Source organism: Ictidomys tridecemlineatus, chromosome 10 (assembly GCF_052094955.1).
Source record: "Ictidomys tridecemlineatus isolate mIctTri1 chromosome 10, mIctTri1.hap1, whole genome shotgun sequence".
NCBI lineage: Eukaryota > Metazoa > Chordata > Mammalia > Rodentia > Sciuridae > Ictidomys > Ictidomys tridecemlineatus.
Window position 1 is genome coordinate 27,353,352 of NC_135486.1, and position 26,164 is coordinate 27,379,515.

Here is a 26,164-nt window from a genome sequence, read left to right on the forward strand (position 1 = left end):
AATATCAGTCTTTGTGTGTTTTATCAATAAAGGGGTGGATTCAAGTTTGAGTGGGCCTGAAGCTTATATAAGTTTGAAACACTTTTAAAGAAAAGTATGGAAAATGGTCCATATGGAGTCAGATTTAAAAGTGAATCAAGGTGTGTATAGTAGCTGAATAGTCAAAGGGGTTGACGGCTAGTTGTTAATTTATGGCTTCTCAGCTGTAAATTCATCGCCGGCCCTCTAAAGAGAATCTAGGCCCTTTATATTTTTCTTTTGACAGTTGTCACAATATTAAGCTTTGATAGTAGAGGGCACTGGAGAGACATTACCAAAGGAAAGGTTTTGCTCCTTGCCTCTGGAATGCTCCATGGGTAGTTTCTGTAGCACCTGGCTCCTGTAGGCAGAGGCTTCACCACATGAGGCCCCCACCACTCTGCCAGCTTGGCAGTACCAGGCTCTTGTACTGCACAGTGGCCAGCAGCACCCAGCAGTCAGTATGCTTCCTAGTGGAGTGCTCCAGCGAGGTCCTTCTCCTAAGGAGCCTTGCCTGGCACCCTCAAGGGTTGGTTTCTTGAACATTCCACCCACATAGCACTGTGGGGACTTCTATGTCATTCAGAAAGTTAGGGTCTGGATCTGAGCACTGCGAGACTAGTCATTGAACACTCTATCTCAGTCCTAGTGACTAGGGGCTAACCTTTATATCCACCAATCTTGTAATTTTTTGAGTTCCTTTTCTGACCAGCCAATTTATTTTTTGTGAAGTTCATTCATTTCCTTCCTTCCTTTCTTTTGTTCTTCCTCCATCCTTCCTTCCTCCCTCCCTCCCTCCCTCCCCCCTCTCCTTCCTTCCTTCCTTCCTTCCTTCCTTCCTTCCTTCCTTCCTTCCTTCCTTCCTTCCTTCCTTCCTTCCTTCCTTCCTTCCTTCCTTCCTTCCTTCTTTCTTTCTTTCTTTCTTTCTTTCTTTCTTTCTTTCTTTCTTTCTTTCTTTCTTTCTTTCTTTCACCAGGGATGGAACCCAAGGGTGCTAAACCACTGAGAAACATCCCCGGCCTTTATTTATTTATTTATATTTTGAGGTAGGTTCTCACTGAATTGTGTAAGGCCCTCCTTAGTTGCTGAGGCTGGCTTTGAACTTGTGATCCCCCTGCCTCAGATTCCCAACCTGCTGGGATTACAGGAATGCATCACCTGAGGGGTACCAGTTCATTTTAATAGGTAATAATTTTTCAAGTTTTTTTCCCTTTAATTTTTATTGTTTGAGTTGGGTTTGACCTTTTCCTAACCAACTTAACAAAACTGGTGACTTGCTCTAAGATGCTTGTTGGTGTCTCTATTAACTATAAGGATACATGAGCTGTCACTGTAGAACTCATTGACATCCTGGGAACCAGTATGTTGTTTTACTAAGTTTCATAAAAAGACAAAAATATCTACCTTCCTTCTTATCTCACCCTTGCTTTCATATATGCATTTATCATTCTTTGAAAAAAATATTTTCCCATGAAGAAAACAGGAATATTTTCCATTTTCATTTGAAATATCCCAATTTCATTTGTCTCTCTCCACTCAAAAGTAGTTTACTCTTCAGGTTTTTTGCTTTGGGGAATATTCTTGATACTAATGTGTTCTATTCTCCTCTGTTTATCAGTTGTTGCAATGTCGACCAGTCTCCTTTGGATTAAAAAACACACCCAGTTATAAATTTAATCTCATTAATGGATTAAAAGTTTTCTGGAGAAAATGATTGTAATTAATTAACAAACTTTTATATTTGGACATGGACTTATTTAAATGAAATTTTTGCCTAAAAGATCTATTATCCTGAGAGTGGGAGAATTTATTAGTCATATAAGCAGCTGCTATTGTTTGAATCTCTTGTTGAAATCTATGGCTTCTCTCTGTGTTTCCTGTTTCTTTCTTCTCCCAATTACCCTTACTATTTTTAAATATTCTTTTAGCTGAATGATCCAGAACACATACTCTAACCTTTCATCAGGTTGTGGCTAAATCCAGCTGTTTTCTTTCTCCATCCACTTGTGCAAGTTCAAACACTATACTCACTGACATCTTTTATTCCATAAGCCTGACATCAGTAAATGAAGAAAGTTGCTTCTATTTATGATGTTTGTTGGTTACTGAAAATGTGCAGATGTCCACAACAGTGTTTATGAAAAGTAGCCCCTCAATTATATTCACATAATGATTGGATGTCATGCAAACATGTTAATACAGTAAAACAGGAAGCACTAGCATTTGTTGGACAAAATATTTAAAGATATTTTAGAATATTAAAAGTGCTTACTTTTAAGTGAATATACGTTTTTGTTTCCTTTCTTTCTTTCTTTCTTTCTTTCTTTTTTCTTTCTTTCTTTTTTTCAAATTCTTTTCTGTATTGTGACTCTACGTATTTAAATGATAAGCCCCAACTGAGCAGTTTGGCAAATGATTTGTGCTTAGTTTGGTTGCTTAACTGTTTTCCCAGTCTTTACTCTCAAACTAATGCCAAGAGACTTTATGGTTAAAATTTTAAGAAGTTCAGGACAGATTGGTGATAGAAAACAAGAAATGCCACCTCCTTATTAGGTGATGCCATATTAGATGCATGGGAAGAGAAAAGAACAGAAGAGGAAAATGATTTATTTTATTACATAATGTTTAGGGTCTGGTTCTTGTTACCTTGCAGGTCAGAAAAGACTGCATCCATTTGACCCAAGTAAATACATCAATGAAAATGTAGGCGAGAGCTGAGGTGGATGGATACATTTTTAACCCAGACTACTTGGACGATGCAAACTCTCTGAATAATTTCATGCCATATTAACAGTTACCGAAAATGAATAGTGCTACCTGTAGCATGAAAATGACTGCAAGATTTGCTTCATTAGAGAATAAAACAGTGAGTTTAACATTTTTACATTGAGTAAATGTTTAAGAAGTATTTTTTTTCTCTAACAACCACAAAAAAAAAAGAGATTGGAGTAAAGTATTGACTATTTCACAACTAAATTGAATCATAGAGTAATTTACTCAGAGGAGTTAGGAGATTATTTTTCTTTATATGCCTTGTAGAGTTATGAGGATTAGGGGGAAAAAGCAGATAAACCATCCAGTATGCAGTACAAGCTCAATAAATATGTAGTTATTATAACATTAAGCAAGAGGATGAAGGTTCTAGAAAAAAGCAAAGTTTGGGTGATATTAGAATGAACAAAATCATTCTATAATTCTTTATTTTCCCAGGAAGGTCTGGAAGAAGAGCATAAAAGAAAACAAAGGGCACAGAGATTGTTTTCTCTTCATGGAAATGTTGGGTACGTGCAGGTGGTAAGAAATTCTAGGAGGCAGAAAGTTGAGGAGCCTGCAGCAGCCTGCCTCTGGGGAGTGGGTTGCTCCATTTCTTCGAGAGGCAAGCAGCACAGTGTGATGGAATGGAATGAGCAGGACAATTTGGACTGGGTAGAACCTGAGTTTGAATCCTGCCACAGCCACATCATAATTACGACTTCAGTCAAGACACTTGATATCTCTAGCATTAGTTTCTGTTGCACAACAAAGACAATGTTACCTGTCTTTTTAAAATGTAACATGTAAAACAGAAGTCACATAAAAGTCCCATGTACTGAAGTGTGTTCTGGAGATCACTTAACTGCAGGAGATGTAAATCTGTGCTCTTAACAACTGAAGTCTCCATGGTCAAATAAACATGGGAAAAGCCACTTTGCTAAATCCCCTACTTAGAGGTTCACAGCATACACATTGGCAAATAGAGGAAGAGCTCTGAGAAATTCTGCAGTAAAAAAAAGGAAACCCGGTTAACAGTTAAACATTCCAACTTATTTGTGTGGGGAAGATGGTACTTTTTTCTTCTTGGTTCATCCAATTACATCCCATAGAACATTTTTATTTTGATATGGTTTGGGACACCTTGGGCTACTATAGAACGTGATAGATTTCAATAAGCAAGAGCTATTATCTGTGGACTTCTGTGTGCACAGCATGAGAATCACTAAGGATACAAAGGGCTGTCTTTAGTTCAATATAAAGCTAATAATTAAGATGGAAAGTTCCTGTAGGGAACAAAGCTAACATAATTAGGTCATAGTTAATCTATGTGGTTATTTTCTTTTTGCCTGTTTATAGCAAAATAAATCAATATTGAAGTGTAAGAGTTTGAATATATATTTTAGATTCAATGGTCTTTGACAAATTAAACACACACACACATGTTCCTGTTGAGCTAAAGACAGCATAAGATGTTTTCTTTGTGATGATTAATTGAAAAATAAGCTTGTTTAAGGACTCACTTGATGCTTATCATTAACCAATTTCCCTAGTGCTTTAATGATGAGATTTCCTTCCTGTATTTAGTTGAATAGTTTTCAGTTTTCTAATTAAGAATGGGGCCTCTGGAGCCAGATGGCCTGGGTTGATTCTCAGTCCCAAATTTTTTACCAGCCACGTGACCTTGGGCAAGTTATTTAATTTCTCTAAACTCACTTTTCTTACCTGGTAGTTACCTCCTCCAAAACTTATTGCAAGGATTTAAGTACACAGTATCATTTAAAGAACTTATTTCAGTACTTGCCATATAGTATGTAGCCAATATATTCTAGTTATTATTATTTGCAGTACAAATATTTCTATTTAAACATGGAACTAAAAAGATGTATTTAACAAAAAACCAAATTGACTCTGGGCTAGATGGTGTTCTACTTGCTTTATAAATAATTTAGTCCTCATGGGGCTTAAATAGCTCACCCAAAGTGACATGTCCATTGAGTGTGGGGTGAGAAGGATCGCTCTATGCTGCTTCTTCTCTTGGAAGAGAGGTATTACTGATAAAAACAAAACAGTAGAGGGGCAGTGATTCCTCAATTTTGTAGCATAACAATTTTTTTCTCACATCTGGAAAGGCAAATACTTTTCTATCTTGTATCTTGAAATCAGTGAGTGAAGGTTCACTCTCATTGGTGTGATATATAAGGGATTTGTCATCATACATCTATGGCTTTGATAAAGCTTTGAGTTCAAGCCATGTTTTTGCCTTTGTTTTGACATTCTAGAGGTAAGTTTATCTATTCCCCTTCTTCATTTTAGTGCCTTCTGTGTTCTTGGAGTGACTATTTCATACTGACTGTTTCATAGTCATTGTCTATTGCATTTTCAAACTTATTTGTACATTTTCAGTCTTTCATTTATTTAACGTGAATCTTTGATTGTGGTGCATAAAATTGTGAGAATGTACATACATTGTCTTCTGCTTCCTAAGGAAGTTCCAGATACTTTTATTCAAGAAAATGCTTTTCTGTAATATCTGAGTTGTTCTAATTTTACAGAGCCTTCAAAAATGGATGGAAGCACATTTTAACTTGAGAAGGAGTCTGCGTTGTAGTCAGATAGACTTGGCATAAGGTCCATGCCAAGTTTCTCTTTATAACTGAGAGTTTGGGCAATTATTACCATTTTTAAGCTTCCATTTCCTTCTGGAGTTGTGAAGATTCTATTAGACAATGTGTGAAAATAATTTATCATGTGACAGACACAATAGGTATTCAAAGTACATGGCAATAATGTTATTTTAATAATAATAAAATAAAAATTATTCTTTTTTGTACACAACAACTATCCATAAAATTTATTTCCCTTTTTTGTGAGTACTGCAGAGAACATTTTGATGATAGTTCCATTGCTTTTTCCTTAACCAAGATTTTTAATGGTTTTTGCTTAATTTGGTTTTGAAAAGATGCTACTTCTCTTTTTGGCCTGGAAAATTGTTTCTGTAATTTCACAGACAAATCAGGCCCCGTTAGAAGTTTTTAATCAGAACACTTATTGGGCATGACCCTTCTTTTCCTCAGAGAAGTAATCTGTACTTCCTAGTCCTTGATAAATAATTTATTTGTATACAGAGGCTTCTGTATTCTGACAAATATTTCATTTTTTATGATGGTGGTCAAATATAAACCTACTTCATGAGTATGTGAGCACACGTATGCTTCTCGTGTCTTTTTGCTCAAAATTTATAAGGAAGCTGAAATTTCAAAATAATTCCTGCCCCTTGAAACTTCACACAGTTCCCCCACCGGAAGAAGAATCACCAGTGTTTTACTAAGCCCTAATATGTGCCACACTGTGCTCATTGCTTTTCATAGATTGTCTTAATTCTCATGTTTTATTTCCTGAGTTTTATAGTGAGAAATTGGAGGACTATGAGTTTAGAAGACTTGAGAAAATTTCCATAACTTGTAAATGCAAGAACCTGAATATAAATTCAGATTCATTGGTGCACTGCATGGGCAGTCTACACTGCGCTGCTGGGTGACCATGTCCGCTTCTGTTCAAATATTTCTGTTCATTCAGAATGTGTGTATTGAGCAGCCCAGGTGGCTATGTTCAAGGGCTCCAGAGTATTTTCATTTTTCCATATTAAAAGTTTGCTGTTGATATTTACTATGTTTGTCTTTGAATATCACATGGTATTAAAATTAACGTTGAAAAACTAAATCAATGAATGATAAATGCAGTCCCATAAAAGATAGATATAATTGACTGAATAAGAGGGGAGAGGGATTCCAATGAAGTAGCCGGACTCATAAAGTCTTTCAATAACTAAAACATTAAAACAGAGCAGATTTCATTCTGTGCATTAACAGAGTATATGGGAATAGCTGTATCCCATTCTTTGCCGTTAAGTTCTCTCTAAATTAATTCCTAGAGAAATTACAGGCAAATAGCACCTTCCCCGCAGCGCTTTTTTATGCTGCAAGATAAGGATTAAGGAAACCCTGTGGCCCAGTAAGAAACCCATTTTGTAGTCTCTTTGTACTGATAAAATTTCTTCTGGCACTGAACTCCCACTGTCAAAAATACTATAACATTTTACTAGTTTTTGAAAGATGAAAATGTTACCAGATGTTAAATTCAAGGAGCAAGTTAACAACTTCTGTTTTCAAATGCGTAGGTTTCCATCTTAAAAAGAAGTAAAAAAAAAAAAAAAAAAAAAAAAAAGACTGTTCACTAGCCATAGTACTAAAAATATGTTGAGTCATTTCTGACTTGAATTTTATAATTATTTAGTCTCACAGAATTGAGCTTTTGAATAATGGGATATGTGCTAATTACCTTAATTCCCAGTAGGCTTTATAAATGCCTTCTTTTGAACCAAAAAGGCTTGGGTTTCCAGAACAAAGTAATTAAATAACTTTCACCCAGTGACATTATGGCCACAGATAGCACAGGCCTTAATGTAAGAAATCTCACCATTATTCATGTATCTTTTGCTCTTCTAGGATGCTGTCTCCCCACTCTTGCCGGGCTCCTTAGCATAAAAGGCTTATTGAAATGAAAGCATTTCCGAGGTCATTTTCTCACCTGACTCACTAATCAGGCCTGGCATTTTTCCTGAGTCCAGGTCTACTCTGCATGAGTAAGATTAGTAGATCAGCAGCCACACAGAAAATGCAGGAAAAGAATAGGAAAAATGAATACATGCATCAAGTGAGTGTGGACCTGTGTTTTTATTAGTCTTTTTGATGGATTGCACCAGATACTTGGGGGAAACACATATGTGGCATTTTTTTTATCTTTATCCCTGAAGGATTTTTCAATGTTTCACCTTAGGTTCTTCAAAGAATAATTCTTTGATTCAGTAATAGCTATAGAAACCTTCTCCTTTGATATTCAAGGGTGGTGTGGAACTCTTCTTTTGATTAAGAAATGCTCAGGCAATTGAAGAACATTACAATAGATGAAATAGGGAGACGATGTCAATCATCTTACATTAAGTCAGGCCTCTGTTAAAGACAAAATTGAGTCAGGTGTTAAAGAATATTTGACACCACATATTAAAACATACAGAGTGATTTTTGCTCACTGTGTGTTATTTTGCCTTTCTGTTTCTTCCTGTGATATGCTAATAATTTCAATCCTTACACAAAACAGTTGGTGAAGCTATGTCAGAATTATGGGGTATGAGCTAAATATTTCAACATTGAATTGACAGATTAATAGTAGTTGCTTAAACACTATAATGATGCTTTTGTTATAAGTCCTGAAAACTTTGGTTTTAGGAATTCATCTCTCTGTGTCTGTTAGACTGTTTGCAGTCTTATGAAAATTTGTACTTTATCTCTTGGAATGGGTCAATAAAAATGTGATATTGAAGACATTATTATATTCCATATGGGAACCCAAGTACAGAACCATTAGTTTACTACTATGCATCAGGATGCTTTCTAATTAACATAGAATAATATTTCGATTACAGATAATGAAGTATTGATAATGTTGATACATCTTCAATGGAAATAGATAAAAGTTTGTGTAAAAAATGCCCTTTAACTAGGAAACTGTTTGTGGATTTAAAAAAAAATCTATATTGGCATGGAAGAGTTAAAGCAGCCGTTATACGGAAGCATCAATTCTATAATTTATAAATGAAATTCGAGTCTTATCTAATGATTCTATTTGCAGATCTGTGCACTGACCCTCTTTACTGCCCTCCCTCTCTCCTTTTCCCTCATTACCTCCCTTTTCTTTTTTTCGTCCTCCCCTTTCCTTCCTTTCTTGTCTAAATAAAAACTGAATACTTACTTTGTACCAAGAATCATGTTAGGTACTATGAAGCAAGAAACAAAACATCCATAGAATTTAAAACTCAAAGGGAAGAAACATTAAATATACAATATCGAAAATGCATACACATTATAATAGGGATAAGCAGCAACTGTATCTTTTCCAACAGAAATCTGACTCTCTGTCATCTTTCTTCTCCCCTTTTGCTGATACACCAGACATCAAGTCACACAAACATGAAATATAGTAATTCCGGATTCTTCTCTCCTGAACCCTCAACTTCTGAACGAGGCAAGTCAGTTACACCTCCTTAACATGTGGTGGGTCAATTTGTTCTGTTAGTTTTCTCTGTTCTGCCTGTAGTCTGTCATTATTTCTCTTATCTGTATTTTGATAATTGTAAAACTAGTTTCTCTTTGTTCAGTGTGTCTCCCCTCCAATGCAACCTCTATATTCATTTTTCCATTATCGAATATATATTGAGTGCCTATTAGTTCTAGACACCATGTCAGAATTATTTTAAACACACATATCTGATATTGTCTGCTGTTTTCCTTGAGCTTAGAAACATCTACTGGGCTGTCATAGCCTCTGGAATAAATGTCAGACTAGACATCCTGACATATACAGTGCTTCAACTTAGGCCTCAACTTTTTCTTTTACTTATTTTTCATTTCTTTTTTTCTTCTTTTCATTCCACCTCCTCTCTTCCCAGTTAGTCTTCACCACTGTTATATTTATGATACCACTATTTGGGGTCTTTTCAAGGACTTATCCTTTCTAACCTAGTTTTAATTCTTACATCCTCACTGAAGCTTGTCCTGACATTCTCACCTTGTTTAAGCCTCTGTTTTTGATTATCGTGTTATCATTATATGCACACCACTTGCATTAGACACTGCACTCTCTGAAACCAGAGGCAGTGTCTCATTTATTCTTGTGTCCCCATGTCTATCTCATTACTAACACACACTAGAGGCCTAATAAAATCCAAACACATGGCTCAAAGATTTAATCAACTGACATTTAATCTCTTTTTGTTTTATCCATCAGCTGCTAAATATTCCTCCACATAAGCAGAGCTTAACTGGTTAAAAAAAATAAAAAGTTTATTTTCTTATTTTAAAATAGCTATCTTCTAAAAGTGTGTATATATAATCAACATCACAAGAAGTGGAGGCAATGGAGTTTTTTTCTGGAGAGACATCTTTGTCCTTTCCTAACCTGGTAGGAACAGTGAAGTACAATAAGGTTGCAGGTTAAGTCACCTTGTTGTGCTGTTTCCTGCCTTGATTCTCCCTACGAAGGCTTTAGTTTGTGCTATGTTATTTGAATTTATTATTGTGTTTCTTTGAGGCTGTTTTCATGATACTGTTGTGTGTGAATATTGTGTATAGGCTTGTGCTTATGAATTGGCAAAAGAGATGCATGGTGATTTCTCCTTGAGTTACATAGCAGAGATTCAGTGCTCGTGGAAGAAAGATTTCCATCCTACTATTCCCCAAAGATCAGCCACCCAAGTGACATTTTGAGCTACATAGCATGTTTTTTTTATTGGTCTGCATGAATAGTCTCTATAGTTTTTTCTCTTGGCAGTTGAAAATTACAACTGTTTTCCATGAAGAGCATAGTTGGATTTCACTAAAAAGTAAATGTTTAGAATGCAAGATTATATTATTCTTTTAGATCCATCCTGCATGGCTCAGTTGGTACTTTGCATGTATCTGTTTCTTCCAAAGGGAGGAGATTGGCAAAGGCCAGGATAAATGCATGGTTGAAGCACAAATACCCAGACCAAGAAAAATTTCTCTGCCCTACAGGATTGCTCTCTGAGGTCAATATTGCATTTGAAAGCAGCTTTGCTTTGAATATGACAGATAGGTTACATAGAAGACCACAGGGAATCAGTTGGTTCCTGGAATAGGTAATAGGAACTGAAACAGTAATCTTTTCCTCAAGTGCAAATTTGACAACTGAGCTATGTCTGACTAATATTGAACATCCATATCGACCTGTTGAGGTCAATAGTTGGGCTTAGTTATGCTCTGTATTGACTGTTTACATTTTCCAAATGAGAAAGAAATGGCCAAATGGGGCAATTTAATTGCATCTGGAGAAAGATTTCTTTTTTAAAAAACTGTGATTTAATTTTATGTGACCAATGAAGACTAAGTTTTGAAAATTTGGTCTTTAGTTTATTTTGATCAGATAAATTAATCCCATAAAGATCAACGTGCTTTTAGAGGAATTAGGATGAAATAGTTCATTTCATACAGCTATAAATCTTGGCTGAAGTTATTTTTATAAATCAAGAGATAGGGCTGCATAATGTCAAGAGGCTTTGGCTTTGGCGTATAGAGACCTGTGACTACGCTTCAATGTCTATTTGCATCAGACAATGTTTTTAGACCAGTGCCTTAAGCTATTTAGTCCTCATTTTCTCAGTTAATAGTCACATAGAAGAAACTGGTCTGATCTAGTGCAATTAGAACTGGTGGTTGGTTAATGAAAATAATAACTTAAGGAACCATGAAATGCCATCTGTATCATACAAAATTTTAATATTGCCTAAAATGTCTAAAAGTACATTCAACAATCTTCTGACACCAGGCCAGCGCCATTGGACTGACATTTCTTATCTAAGTCATACCCAAAATTCACTGTATAGACATTTAGTTTTTATTTCTCTAAAATGGAAATAATAAAAATCATTGCAAAAGAAACTCAATATAGTAACCTTTAATATATTTTACAATTTGTCTCTATTTTTCATATTTGTCTGATCTACGCCTAATTTAATAGCCATTTATTTTAGCAACTAGCTTTTCTTCAAGTATTTTCTGGAAGTAATAGACTTCTTTTTGCTCTTATATCTTACTATTTAACGAGGCTGCGTAATGGTAATACGAGCACAATGGCAATAAAGGGATATGGAGAAAAGCAGCTGATTCTTGCTAAGCAGACCTGCCATCCGGCTGAAAATGTGAGCCGCACATGTGATTTTTTAAAAAATTTTTTAATATTTATTTTTTAGTTTTCGGTGGACACAACATCTTTGTTTGTATGTGGTGCTGAGGATCGAACCCAGGCCGCACGCATGGCAGACGAGCCCGCTACCGCTTGAGCCACATCCCCAGCCCCACACATGTGATTTTAAGCTTCCTAGAAGCCACATTAAAACCGAAAGACAAAAAGATGAAACCAATCATTCAATAAAAATCATTTCCACAGTTGATACATAAATTGAGATATTTGAATTCTTTCTTCTTCATATGAAAACTTCTAAACCTAGTAAGTATTTTATACTTGCAGCACTTCTCAGTTCAGACTGACACCTGGCAAGTGCTCAATAGTCACAGTGTACAGTGTCTTTTGTATTGGAGACGTTTTGCACAAGTGACCAATGTGTTGTGGGCTTTAGTTTATACTGTGCCAGGGTACTGAACAACTATGGTCTATCCAATGAGGTGGTTACGGAAAGATCTGTTAAAGCAGGCTACACCAGACCTACTTCATAGGCTGGTAATAAAGATTGAGAAGGTACTATAAACAATCAGCACACTATGGGCATTCCACGTGACATAGTATTAATCCTCACTAAAGCACTTGGAAGCAAATATTAGTCACATCTGGAAAACTGAGACTTGGAAGGATTGAAAGACTTGTCCTAAATCACAAGGCTAGTTGACTAGAGCCATTCAAAAACCAAGTTTTTCTACCTCTAAAAGCATTGTTCTAAAAAAAAAGGGGGGAGCAGGGGGGGAGCTGGTCTTATTTACTGTAATCATAATCAATGGCAAAAATTATAATTACATAACTGGGGGTGTGAATCTGTGGTAGAGCACTTGTCTGGCAGGTGTGAGGTCCTGGGTTTGATTCCCAGCAACACACACACACACACACACACACACACACACACATACACACTCACGCACACATGCACATACACACACATACAGACACACACAGAAACAATTATGTGTGCCTGACCTGCAGCCATCCAGTCCTTGATAGATCTCAATCATTTGCCATCACTACTGCACAGTTACCAAATGGAAAGTTTTATGTAAGCTGTCTTTATTCAAACACCTTTCTGCCTCCAGTTTTGGAGTCTTTGCTAGTAGTGTTCCCTGGCTTGAAATGCTCTGAGCATTCCCTCTCTGCAACCAGCTGACAAATTCCGGTTCAATTCTCTCCCCTCCCTGAGGTCTCCTGCACTCTGCTTACAACAACCTCTTCAGTTACTCTCATTGGGAACAGGACCACTTAATTTCTTTCCTTGGGAATATTTGTTGGCTTCCTTAGTGGACTGCTATCTTGATGCTTTAAGTGTATATAGCATTATATTAGTTTCCATATTGCTGCTCTGACACATGACCATAAAGGGAGTGAATTTTACCAACAGAAATGTCTTCTTTTATGCCTCTGGAGGCCAGAAGTCTGCATGGAGTCCAGTGGAGCCAAATCAAGGTATCTGAAAGACGGTTCTCCCTCAGGAGGATCCAGGGAGATGCTATTTTCTTGTCTTTTGGGCATCTGGTCACTTCTGTCCTTCCTTGGCTTGAGGCCAAGTTGCTCTAATCTTGGCTTCGTTTGTCACATCACCTTCTCTTTGGTCTGCAGTCCACTCTCTGTCTTCCTCCCTCTTAAAAGGACATTTGATTATGTTTATGCCTATCCAGGCCATTCAGGATAATATTCCCATCTTCATCTGTCACTTAATCACATCTGCAGAGTCTTTCTTGCCATATAAAGTATCCTGAACATGTTCCAGGGGTTAGAACTTGAGAATATCAAGGAGCCATTTTTCAGGGGACAACAATGAACGTGTCTTTGCATCCCATTGGCACCTAAGATAGTGTTATGTTTAAAATAAAAGCTCAGTAAATACTTGGTGTTTGCCAATTTTACTGTGGGGGCTTCAGTGATAAGGTTTCTATGTATTAAGGAGCATATGTAGGATAGGTTTGTGTGTAGGCTAAAGCAGGGCTGGTGAATAAAAATGTGAAATGACTGATATTTATCCCAACAATTTCTGAGAATAAACTTCTAATATCAAGTATGTCCCCAACCTCTTGGTTTAGCTTCAGCACTCTGTGCTGCCCAGCCCCAGGGCAAGTCACACATGCTTTATTCCCTCCAGGTATTTCCTGGAGCCCACATTTCATACCACATAGTCATAACGAGAATAGCGCTTCCTGGGCTTGCATGGGAGATGATGCTGTCACAGGGCGATGTAATGAATGTGGCAGTTTTCTATGTACTACTACTGAGCATTAATCTAGTAACATACTTAAGAGTAAGTCACTCTGAAAACTAATTTGAAAAGTTTTCCTGCTTTCTTTGCTACTGGCTCTGTCTAGAGGCCTCCATATGGGACACATTTTAAAAGAAAATATTTCTGTGATGGATGGGACCTCATTGTTTGGGATGTGTATAGATTTGGGATTTGGGATTATGATTTCGAGAGGCAATTGAAGTGGGATTCTGGCAGCTGTGATCCTGAGAGTTCTATCTGATTAAATACCCGCACTCCCAGCACCAGAAGCCTTCTCTGCCGTCCTCAGCTCTGGTCACCAGTGAGTCAGCGGGCCTTGCTTTGGCTCCCATAAGGGACATTTCCACTGTGGCTCCAGTGCATCTGCTTCTCTGCTCCTCCCTGGACTGTAAGCCAGTAGCTCAAGGTTCACCTGGTTCACTCCTTACTCATACCACATGCCAACACCTGAGCCAGGCACTGTTTTGATGACAATCATAATCTAATACAAATAAGAGTTCTAGGCAAAGCCACTGTTGACAAATTATGTTTACTGCATTCTAAACACTACGTGTGTTAATCCTACCCCATGGGTAGGTACTATTAATATCTTTCGTTCACAGATGAGAAAACTGAGACACAAAGAAGCTAAGTAAGTCCCAGAATGTCACACAGCAGAGCTTGGATTTGAACCATCGTGGTCGGACTTTAGGACTCATGATGTTAATCTTTACATTACAGTGCTCTTTGGTTAGCGATTATAAGCATGTTGTGATATAGGCATGGGCCTTACACTGATGAGTGAGTGAGACTAGTCTTGAGAAAATGGGAAGGTACTGAGGAAATAAAACATGGGTCAACACTTTGTAAACAGGAGATTTAATATATCACTGTATTTATATAAATATGTAATGCAAAGAAATAATAGAGGAAACCCAGTGAAACCTACCCAAGTTCTGAGAGCCGTGGGAGGGACTGTTATGTGTATATATGTATATCCACGGGATGGAGGGCAGGAGAGAGAGAACACGAACAAGAGGGAGGGCATGGCTCTCAGGCAGACAGTGAGACAGTGATAACCTGTGCAGTGTGAAGACAAGAGAGAATCCAGGTGGTTAAGAAAATGGAGCAAACTACCAATGCTAGAGATGAGTAATTATGAGGACAAAATAAAGGTGAAGTCTGTTAGATGTGAAGTTTTTAATTCCAAAGCATAGAATAACTATAAACATAACTGTAGTTCACAAACCAATCAGTGTATAAAGATGTAAACAGCACACAGCATGCTTTGTTGTTTGTTGTTATTGATATTTGGGGATTTTTTTCAGAACTTTCTGGATGTATGGACCATTAATTACATGAGGTTCTCACCTAGAGCATCCTGAGAAAACTAATTTTCAAAGACCTGGGACCATTCTTATGAAACTCGCCTGCATGCCATGACCCTTTGGCTACTCAGACGGAGGTCTGGAGACTTGGAGTAACTAGGTCCGTCGTTGTGATAATGGACTATCAGTGGACCAGGACATGCACACCTCCTTGTTAACAGATGTTCCTGGCTGGTAGAATCCTGGGTGATAGCTTACTGTTTTGTTTCTCATTTCCTTATTTAATAAAATTCATTTTTAATATGCCTTAGAATCAAGAACAATTCTTGGAATCAACTTCTAAAGGCAAAGCACAACAGATACACAAATAAACAAACAAAGTAGGATACACTCAGAAGCCTCGTTTCATTGGATTTTAGCCCCAGCAGTAGCCCATTTCATTGAATTCTCGGGGAATGGTGGATGGGGAGCACATGAAAGCTAACTTTTCAAGTTTTCCTTAAAGACCCTCAGTGATGTGGTGAAATTGCTTCAGTGGAGGATGGCTCTCTTCAGAAAGTGCGTACACACACAGAAGGGCATGAAATTAAAGTGAGAGAGAAGGGAAAACTAAAGACTTCTGTGTTACAGAATGTCTTTGGGGCTGGGGGATGGAATGTAAAAGGAATGGAGATGAAATGGAAGATACTGGGGACCACAGAAAACAAAAGGCACTTGAAGAGAGTCATGCCTCCTGAAGAGTGAGAGACTGTTAGCCTACCCAGGAGGCTTTCCATTCGCTCTATTTGCTCATTTAAAAGAGATGATATAATAAAATATAAAAAAAATTGTCCCACTGTGTTTACTATATCTGGACTTTCTCATTAGCTTTGAATCTCTCTGCCCATTATGTAGAAAATACTCCACCTTGGGCTGGGGTTGTGGCTCAGTGGTAGAGTGCTTGCCTAGCACGTGTGAAGCCCTGGGGGTTCGATCTTCATGCACCACATAAAATAAATAAATAAAGGTATTGTGTCCAACTACAACTAAAAAATAAATATTAAAAAAAATTCTCCACCTTAAACTATGGTTTAGAAAATCTAATGTGAGCCCAACATTAAGTTCAAATTCCAGAATTGGCTTTCTGAGAGACCATAACTTAGAATCACATTGTATTTCTCCCATTTGAATTCATCCTCTCCTTTGGAAAATGAGACATGTATGGATGCATGAATTCAAATTGAGTTTGAGAAAAATAGGGGAAGATTTGTAAATACTCTGCAAATGGAAATAGAAAGAATCCTCTAGCTTTAATTCTACAAAGGTGCTACAGGAATGTGGAAATGCTTAAATAAGGAAAAAAATAATTCAAATTGTATATGGACTATGATTACAACTCAGGGAACAAAAAGGAAATAGTTGATACAATAGAGACAATGACAATTTTTTTCTATGTGTTATTTTGGCATTTTTATATAAATTTTCAAAGGTGATAAACAATAAATTGATAGAGTCCCAGTTGTTTCTTCCTCCTTTAGTTGGTCCAGATTATTTTAAAACATTGAGGTGACAGGTTTCCTGCACTCATTCTGTGTCAGAGGAAGCCTCTGCTTTGATACAGAAAAGATAAGGTTTTTAGAAAAGCAGCGAGGGACAACTTCATACATTACTGTGGCTTTGCCGCACTTATGTGTACCCATTTCTATTACCAACTACTTGATCTCAATTTTGTTGCGTAATTGTAGCTCAGACCAAAACATAGGAAATCTCCTGAGAAAGATATGTTGAGTAACTCCAGTATAATGTGTCCCCAGGTTATCCCCCCTTTCAAAGAATTCTTTTAAGAATCCCTTAAAGGTCTATAGATAGGCCTGAGAGTGGTGCATTAATCAGCTTTTTGCCATTGTGACCAAAATACCTAACATTAACAACTTAAAGGAGGAAAAGTTTATTTTGACTCACTGTTTCAGAGGGTCCGTGGTGGGCCACCTCCATTGATTTGAACCTGAGGTGAGGCAGAACATCATGTCTGAAGGGCAAGGCAACAGAAAACAGGAAAAGCTGCTGAGCTCAGAGCAGCTGGGAAAAAGAGAGAAGGGGGACTGGGGTAGAGGTGTCTTGGGGGTGTCTAGTTGAGGGGTCTAGGGACAGGGGACAAGAAATATCCTTCTAGAAGGCACCCCCAGCGACCTACTTCTTCCAATCAGACCCTACCACCTATAATTTCCACCGCTTCCTAATAGTCCATTCATCTGTGAATGGATTAATCCACTGATAAGATCACATTCCAATCTCTTCCCCAAAGCCCAGCCTCTGAACATTGCTGCATTGGGAAACCAAGCCTTCAACATATGATTCTGTGGGGCATATTCCAGGTTCAAACAATAGCAAGTGGCAATGTAGTAAATCACTGCACCCTTGGTGTGCACAGATCTTTTTTGGACAATCTGACATTAACAGCAGTTTGTCACTTGCTAAAATGGCAGATCTCTTGCCCAGATCCCTACAGCCACTGCTCCAACCTGATTTTCTGCCTTCAGCTTCTCCACTTTCTAAGCCCTCTTCTATTCAGTTTCTAGTTCTTTTTCTAAAACTGAGATTAAATGTATCATTCTCATACAAAACCCATTAATCTAGGGCAAGTTTTCTTTCAGATTGAGGTCATAATCAATGTAAACAACCTTAAAAAAGCTGTGTGCTGCAAATCAAAAATTTCCTTATGTGCAACTTCGAATTATTGTATGTATTTTGTGCTGAGTTGCGCATATTACGTGCTTAATTTTACACATTGTTATTGAAATATTGGGAGCTCTCTGGACTAAAAGTTACAGTGTGGTTTATAGGGCTTTTCACAATTGACTTCTTCTCTGCCGTTGGAATCTTTCTTCTTTGCTCCTCATTTCTTGAAAATAATCTAACTAGCTTAGTCCCCACACAGCTCCCTGAATATAGTCAACGCCTTCGTATCTTTGGCCATACCTCTACCTATTTCTTTGCTTGATAAAACTTCAAGGCCCAATTCAAATATCGTCTCCTCTGGGCTCCTCCCAGAGGGACACAGCGCTTCTGGTTGTGCTATGGATGTATCTCTCCGGGAGCACCCCACACATCCTGTTATATATAGTTCTTCACCTTTCTGCAATTAGAAACTCCTCAGACAATTGCTTAATACAAGATGGAACTCTCAATGTCCAGTGGATAAATGAAACAGGAATAAAAACAAAATTACTTTTGTAAAGTTCACAAAAGATATTTTGTCCTCAGAATGATGGGATTTTGAGGAAATCTTGAAAGAAGGAACAAGTTTGGGAGGGAACTTTCACCCACTTAATAATGGCTGAGAATTTCATGAAGGAGAAAGATGTAAGACGATAATCATAGACTTTTGGCTGTCAGAGTTAAAAACTTTTATAGAAATTAACAAAAACCTGCAGGATATTTTATTACTTTTCAATATTTTTGCTGAGCAGCAACAATGTTGGTGCACTAATTGGTAATAATTATTACCAATAATTATAATCTGATGATTTAGAGATTATGCAATGCCTCTTCATATCTGAAAAGATTTGCCAGATTCTTAGTGATTTTGCTCTGAGATGTTTTCCTTCAAGTTACAAATGCATTTTACTTACTTCTCCAAGTTTGACTATTTGGGGTATAAAATATTCATTTTCATTTCAAAAAAATAAAGAATTTTCTGAGCCTCACAGTTAATTTCTCCTGAGAAGGAGACTGTTAATGTGGTTAGCCAATTATCATTGCTAGACCTGATGCACTTACACTGACTCAGACCTTTGTTCACTAATATTTATATTTATGTTCATTAGTATATTTCACTTGAGATTTTTGTGTTTAGGGGTTTTGCACGTCTGTCATTATGCTATTCTTTCTACTCCTTGCATACTGATAATCATCAGGACAGTGGTTTATCTAATTTTAGTTGAGTGGAGCTGCACTAGATTAAGTCCAGAGAAAATTAGAATTAATAAGGACAAAAGCCTTGCATTAAAATTTTATTTCAATAAAAGCATGACATAAATTAGACTAGAAGTGCTGCATGTTGCTCAGTTCCAACTGCATTACAGGAAAAAAACTAACTTTGGATTTTGGGTGGGAGAACGGATTTCTTTCTCTCTTGACATTATAAGCATGTACAAAATATGGCTATGCTTTTGTCTCTCATTCCTTTTGCATTTTTCATTCACTACAGGTTCCTTCTTCCCCTCATTTGTAGATGGGATTCTTCAATTTTCTCCATTTCTTTGTTCTCCATTTTTGTTTATCTCCAATTTTCTCTCTTCCTTCCCTTCTCTGTTTCTTCTGCTCTCTCTCTTTTTTTCTTTCCTCTCTTTCCACCTTACAATGTTGTTTAAGCATGCTGTAAACTTATTCATTTCCCCAAAGGCAAAAACAGCTATCTGAGCAACACTTTGTCAGCATAATACATTTACAGAATGCATATTTATGAACCTTTGAGCTTTTATTGTTCCAGAGGGCAAATAAAAAACATGAAAAGTAGCAATATAGTGTTTCAAAGGTCCCTCAAGGAAAACAAAAGTAGCTGGAAATAAATTTGGAAAAAGGTTCTTCTGTAAAAACAGAACCTTGAATTTGCACATACAAAAGGTTGAATAGTAGAAACCATTTTTGCTCTTCCTCCTAAACTAAGACTTAGGAAATTTTAAACTTTTTAATAGGTCTAGCCTCTTAAAGTCTGGAAAATAATAATTTTAAAAGAGGATTGCACATAAATGTTTATAATCCACAGAATCTTAAAACAGCATGTTGCATTTGGCTGTAATAAAACCGGGGGAAGGAGGGAGACTTAAATTGAAAAGCCCATCTTACTTTCAAATTACAAGTTTGGCTTCCAGCATGGAGTCTTAGGCTAAATTAGCCAAATTAAAGAGCTTGTGAGTCGGAATGAAAATCTTATAAAATGTCTTTTGGTAGCCTAATTTTATTTGATCTTAACAAAATAATTAAATTCTCATTGTATTCCTTAGCTCTCTGAAATGAATAGATTATTAATATTTAATGCATGGTAGGGAAGTGGCCATATCTCCTACTGAGTATGTCCAAAATTGGCAAAACTGGAGCAAATGAGAATCCTAGAGGCTACAATTCTGAAAAATTCTAAGGGAGTGGGGGAGCTATTAGCCCCAAATCTTCATTTAGATATCAAGGACCAGGGGGTGGTCTTTCCAGGATCATCTCTGTTCTTCCAAATATGCCATTTATGGATTGTCAGTTTTAAGCTCTTGACAAAAACAGCAGATGGTCAACATCTGGACCCTGTGGTTTGAATAGTTTTTAATGGGAGATTCTTTTTATAACAACTATCCTGAAGTCAACCTTTCCTCACCAGGCAAGCAGGTCTTGGTAATGGACTGTCCCTAATTTAAAAGCTGTGCTCCAAACAGCAAATAAGCTGAAACTAGATTCTGCATCCTATCTGCAGCAGGAAGAACTACAGATGTCTTGGACTGGGAACATTTATCGTAGATTTTCATTGAAGAATGTGTACAAGAGGGTCACAGGTCACTAATGACTTTGTGCATTTTGTCATTGGATATTTAATTGTAAATACATAACAACACTCAGAAAATTCTTTTTAGAGGACAGAAGAAAAGCCTTAGTTCTTCATTTATTCTATACTTGTCTTCAACAATAAGTTTTCTGGGTTCTACTTACTTCCAATCAAGGTGTTGCCTTCCATTCCAGAGAAAGAACATAAACAAAAACAAAACCCACAGGTGGTGACAATGTGTGTGACTGACTTAATTACCAAGCAGCCAAGGTAAGGGGTGAGCCCTTGATGAAGTCTTAAGTTTTCCAGGAGAAGTTCCAATCCTTATCTCACACCTCATCAGTAAGAAAATTAACTTCTGGGCAATGACTCCTGAGGTTTCCATCAAATACTTTGGGAGAAGAATGGCCAGCACCAACAAGGTGGAAACAAATCCATTTCATTTATCACCGAACGTCTAGGGTTCACTAATGGGTCCAGAAAGTAATTTGTAGGCAATGGATATGGCTTACTCAATTAATGTAAATGAAATGCTTACCTCACAAATTGCTCTCCTTGTTACGTGCTGAATACCTGTATTACACATGCTATGTTTGTTCTGCTGGTGCGCTTGCTAATCAACTGTCTCTGTATTTCACTGAGCAGAAATGAGAAATCTGTTTTTTATACATTTATCATTAAAGCATGGCACATTTTCCTCTCCTTTTCTCTGTTTTATTTGCTTTTTCTGTCTCAACTGCACTGATTCTGGTTCTATGTGGGACCTAGCAGCTGCCTGCAGGAAAAATCACACTAGAAAAAGATTTTGAAGAACTGTGACTACATAATATTATTATCACTAAGAACTGTTGAATGTAGTCTGTCTGTAGTGTTATTCATTGTAAAGAGACAATAGAACTGATAGTTCTCTGAAGGCAGAAAGAAACAATGACCTTAAGGAATAGTAACTTAGAGGTCCCTGTTCTGCTTCGGTGTCTCCTCATCTCCACTGGTTAAAATATGTCTCCTTAGAATAGCATAGGAAGTCCTGCATATCTCTAGCTTGACGTTCAGTTTATTTTCTACACATGCTACCTTCTCTGTTCATGCTGAACTATTCTCATTTTTCTGAGCACTAAAACTGTTTCTTGCCTCCATGAATTTGAGTATGTTCTATTCACCCAGTAAACTCCACTCCTCTCTCAAGACTGGCTGTTCTCTCTAGGAGTCTAATCTATCACCATGCCCCTGCAGAGGCTGAGCTAACAGACCTCTTTATCTCTGTCACATCACTCCTTAAACTTTGGTTGTGATTATAGAATTGTGAGTCTTTTGAAGGAAATAACTATGCATCGTTCATTTTTATATTACTGAGGTATAGTACATTATCTGTCATACAAGATGATCAAACTGTGTCATGAATAAATGGATTAATGGTGGAAGGATGGATTTAATGAATGATTAAGGATCCATTGGGATGCTGTCACCAGGGTGAGAGAGTATAATAATCACGGATGATGAATACGTAAGACCAGCGAAGTTAGAGATGTCTAGGAAGGAACATATTAGATCTAGCATACTCCCTATGTGTATATTTTCACTTTTTCTAGGTCTCACAAATATTGCTACCATCTCTTTGTATGAAATCTCTTTCTCTTTTACTCATAGATGTTGCTGGACTGAGTTTGAGATCATCAGTTGATTCACAATTCAGAGAGTATTCAATCACACTGATATTATTGTTCTCCAGAGATGACAAAGTATTTTCTTTAAAGCATCATGTGGTGAATTACTGATGTTCAAAAATTCCTTTTCACCAATGAAGTCTATTTCCCATCCTCTTGAATCAGGGTTGAGTTTGTGAATTGCTTTAACCTATGGAAAGTAGTGACAGTGATCATGTATCCAGGCCTTCCAAGGCCTGGAAGCTCCCAATATATTCTCCTGGAATCCAAGGCAACTTTGTTGCTCTTGTTACTGTTCTTGAGAGATCATACCCACAGTCAGAGATGGCCAGAACCTCTCCAGCTGATCTTGTCCTCCTTTCCAAGGTGACAGACATGTAAATGAAGCCAACTTGGCTTTCCAGTCACAGTCAATGGCCTCAAATGACTATAGCAACATGAGGGACTTCAAGTGAGACCAGAAGTAGAGCCATAAAACTAAACCCAACCCAGATTGAGGAATTCGGATCCAATAAATTATTGTGGTCTAAACTACTGAATTCAAGTTTATTGTATACTAACAGACAACTGGAATAAACACCAAGAGCCCACTGGTGATTATTTACGGTAGCATTACCATGGTGTTCTAACTGATGTACTCCTCAGCAGTGTTTCTGATACCACTTACTGCATGTAAAATATTCATTATAATTAAAAGATCACTATCGTAGACACATTTCATAGTTTGCTCTTACGTATCTTTGGATGTGTTCTTTCTTTCCCACTGCTCTGCTTAGCAGCTGTAGTTTAAGCTTGTGCCAATGCTTCAAGAATAATGCTTTTCTGGAATTTATAACTTAGCCATAAGACTTTGACCTAGGCCACACAGTGGTATCTAAAGTGTCAGAAGGGGGACATTTTTATGTTTACCTCGTAACAGGTTCAGAGGAGTGCGTCCAAACCTGATGTCTTTTTCAATGAACACTTTCCCAGTAGAGCAGCTCTCAGTGTTTGAGGGCATACGAAAACATGTGAGTATTATAGAATTAAGGATCAATTTGCCACTCAACTTTTTCCACCATAGTTCAGGTCGTTCTCTCAGGCATGTTAAGTTGGAAATTTTGCGGAAGGAAATTATATTTGATGTAAGTTTTCCAAGTGAGGATGTGATGTCTTCTGAGGTGTCAGCTTGAAAATGACTCTTTAAACTTTGGCCCATGTGTTACTCAGCTTTTGCTACTATAGGGTCCTTGCTTTGCATCTGGATGTCCATCTTAAGGGACAGCCACCATTTTAAGAAAAATTTCACTTTCCCTCCCAAGGGTGTTTCTGAGAAAGGCTTACCACTCCCTCATACCAACACTACCCTTAACCACCTGCATTAGGACCCACCCAGCTCTAATCCAAGAGCCTGCCTCATAAAAGTCCCGAACCCTAACCCTGTTTTGCCTCTCTTTGTCTATGGAGAGATGTGCCTTTATTTGTCAGCTCTGACACATAAACTCTTGTGGGTATCTCTGCCTGGTCTCCGTCTTTCTCATTTCTCACTTGCCCATCTCCCAGTTCCTCACTCTCTTTTCAAAACCAAATGCCAGACAGGAACAACCTGGAGGAGGAAAAGTTTATTTGGGTTCATGGTTTCAGAAGTTTCAGTCTATGGTTGGCCACTATATTGCTCTAGACTTGAGTGTGGCAGAAATACCATAGCAGAAGGATGTAGTGGAGAAAAGCTGCTCTGATCATGCATCCAGGAAACACAGAGAGAGAGAGAGTGAAGAGTTAGAGCAAAATATAACCCCCAAGGGCATGCCCCCCACCTCTTACTTATTTTTTCCAGTCATGCCCCACTTGCCTATAGTTACCACCAAACAATCCCTTTAAATTAATATTCCATCAAATGGACTAACCCATCATTAGGTTATAGCTCTCATGAGCTAATCATTTCACCCATGAGTGTTCTCACATTGCCTAACACATGAGCTTTGCAGGGATAGTTATATGCAAACTATAACAGCCTGTATCCATTCCAGGGGGAATACAAAGGTTTTGGTTAATGAAGAAAGAGATTTCCCTGGCAAGGATTTTCCTTGCCTGTCCCTTTGTCTAGACGGAGCTGTGCTATGAGATCTTCTGACAAAGGGAAGGTGGGAAATCTTTGCCTTTGCATATCAAGTTTAGTGAGGGGACTTCAATGGGACAGATGGAGAATGTGGGGTGTTTCCCTGAAGTCATGGAGGCACAGCAACTGGACTCATGCAAAGGGCCTATAACCACAGGGTGAGGCATGCCTCTGAGGGTACACCATGGCACCTTCCAATGGTGAGTTCAGTTAGAGAATATCAGGACAGCCTAATTATCAGACTCTTCTTTTAAAAAAATATATTTTTCTAGTTGATAGAAAAGATGGTATGTAAACCCCTGGCTAGGACAGACACAGCTGCCGGTGGGGGTAAAGGGAGAATAAAGGAAGAATCAACTCTCCTTCCCCACAGAAAGAGCCAGCCACAGCAGCCCCCGCTGGAAAGAGGAAAATTTCCACTTGGATCAAGAATGAAGTTTTGCTTAATCCAATTAAAATCAATTCTGTATCCTTTTATAGCAATGGAACATGTGTTCTCCACACCTTTATGATCTCACATTCTGACTTCTTAATTGATGTGATTTATTGGAACATTATAGACAGCAATGAACTCTGCTTTTTTGCATTTTGTGACAGAGTGGTAGATAGTATGTAAACCACACGGATAGGTAGCTTGATTCCTTTTCAACACATTTAGTAGGAATTGTTCACTGATTTTGTAATTGAATGTGTCTATAACCCCAACAGTGAAACATTGTGAATACACACGTTTTCTCTACACATGTGAAATAATACAATTGACAAAGATAAATGTCTGGTTAGTTTATTTTTTTAATCGGAAAGAATATTCTTTATTAATAATTTTTCTCCAGGAATTTCTACATTTTAAGTCATTTTATTTTAACTTACAAAAAGCAGACAAAGGCTACATAAAGCAAGGCGAACTGACTTGTCCAAGGTTAGATACTCAATCAATGAAAGGAAACCCCAAATCGTTACCTTTACATATTGACAGGGTACCATGTAAGATTTCCACCCGTGTACACAATGTGTGATGATCAAATCAGGGTAATTTGCATACATGTCAAGTCAATCATTGACCATTTCTTTGAGTTGGGAACAATCAAAATCTTTTCTTTTTTTCTAGCTATTTTGAAATATACAGAAAATTATTGTCAACAATAGTCCCCCTATGGTGATATAGAATACTAGAACTCATGCATACTATCTTAACGTTTGTATGCTTGTTCACAAAGCTGTCCTATTTGATGGGACTCCTGCCAGGTAGAGGTACTCCAGAAGTAAGGGCCATGAGGTTTCAGCAGGGAATGAAACAGTGTCAGGAGGAGCTGTCAAAAGAGTCCCTCTGTGTTCCGCCTGCATCAGGCCTTGAGCCCCAGGGAGCTAGGGGGATTCCAAGAACCCAGGAAAGTCAGCATTGACAACAGTACCCGGAAACCAGGGACGCCACTTTCAACAGTCTCAGTGAGGCTAGACCTTTCTTCACTCCTTCTCCTTCCTCTGCCCCTGGCTAGGACAGACACAGCTGCCGGTGGGGGTGAAGGGAGAAGAAAGGAAGAATCAACTCTCCTTCCCCACAGAAAGAGCCAGCCACAGCAGCCCCCGCTGGAAAGAGGGAAGTTTCCACTTGGATCAAGAATGAAGTTTTGCTCAGAGGAGAGTACAAACACTTTTGCCTGATCAGAGACTGTGCTTTTTACCTTACCAGCATTGTAGGATGTTCTGTTACTCAAGATAGACCAGAAATCACCAGAGTAAGAGAAG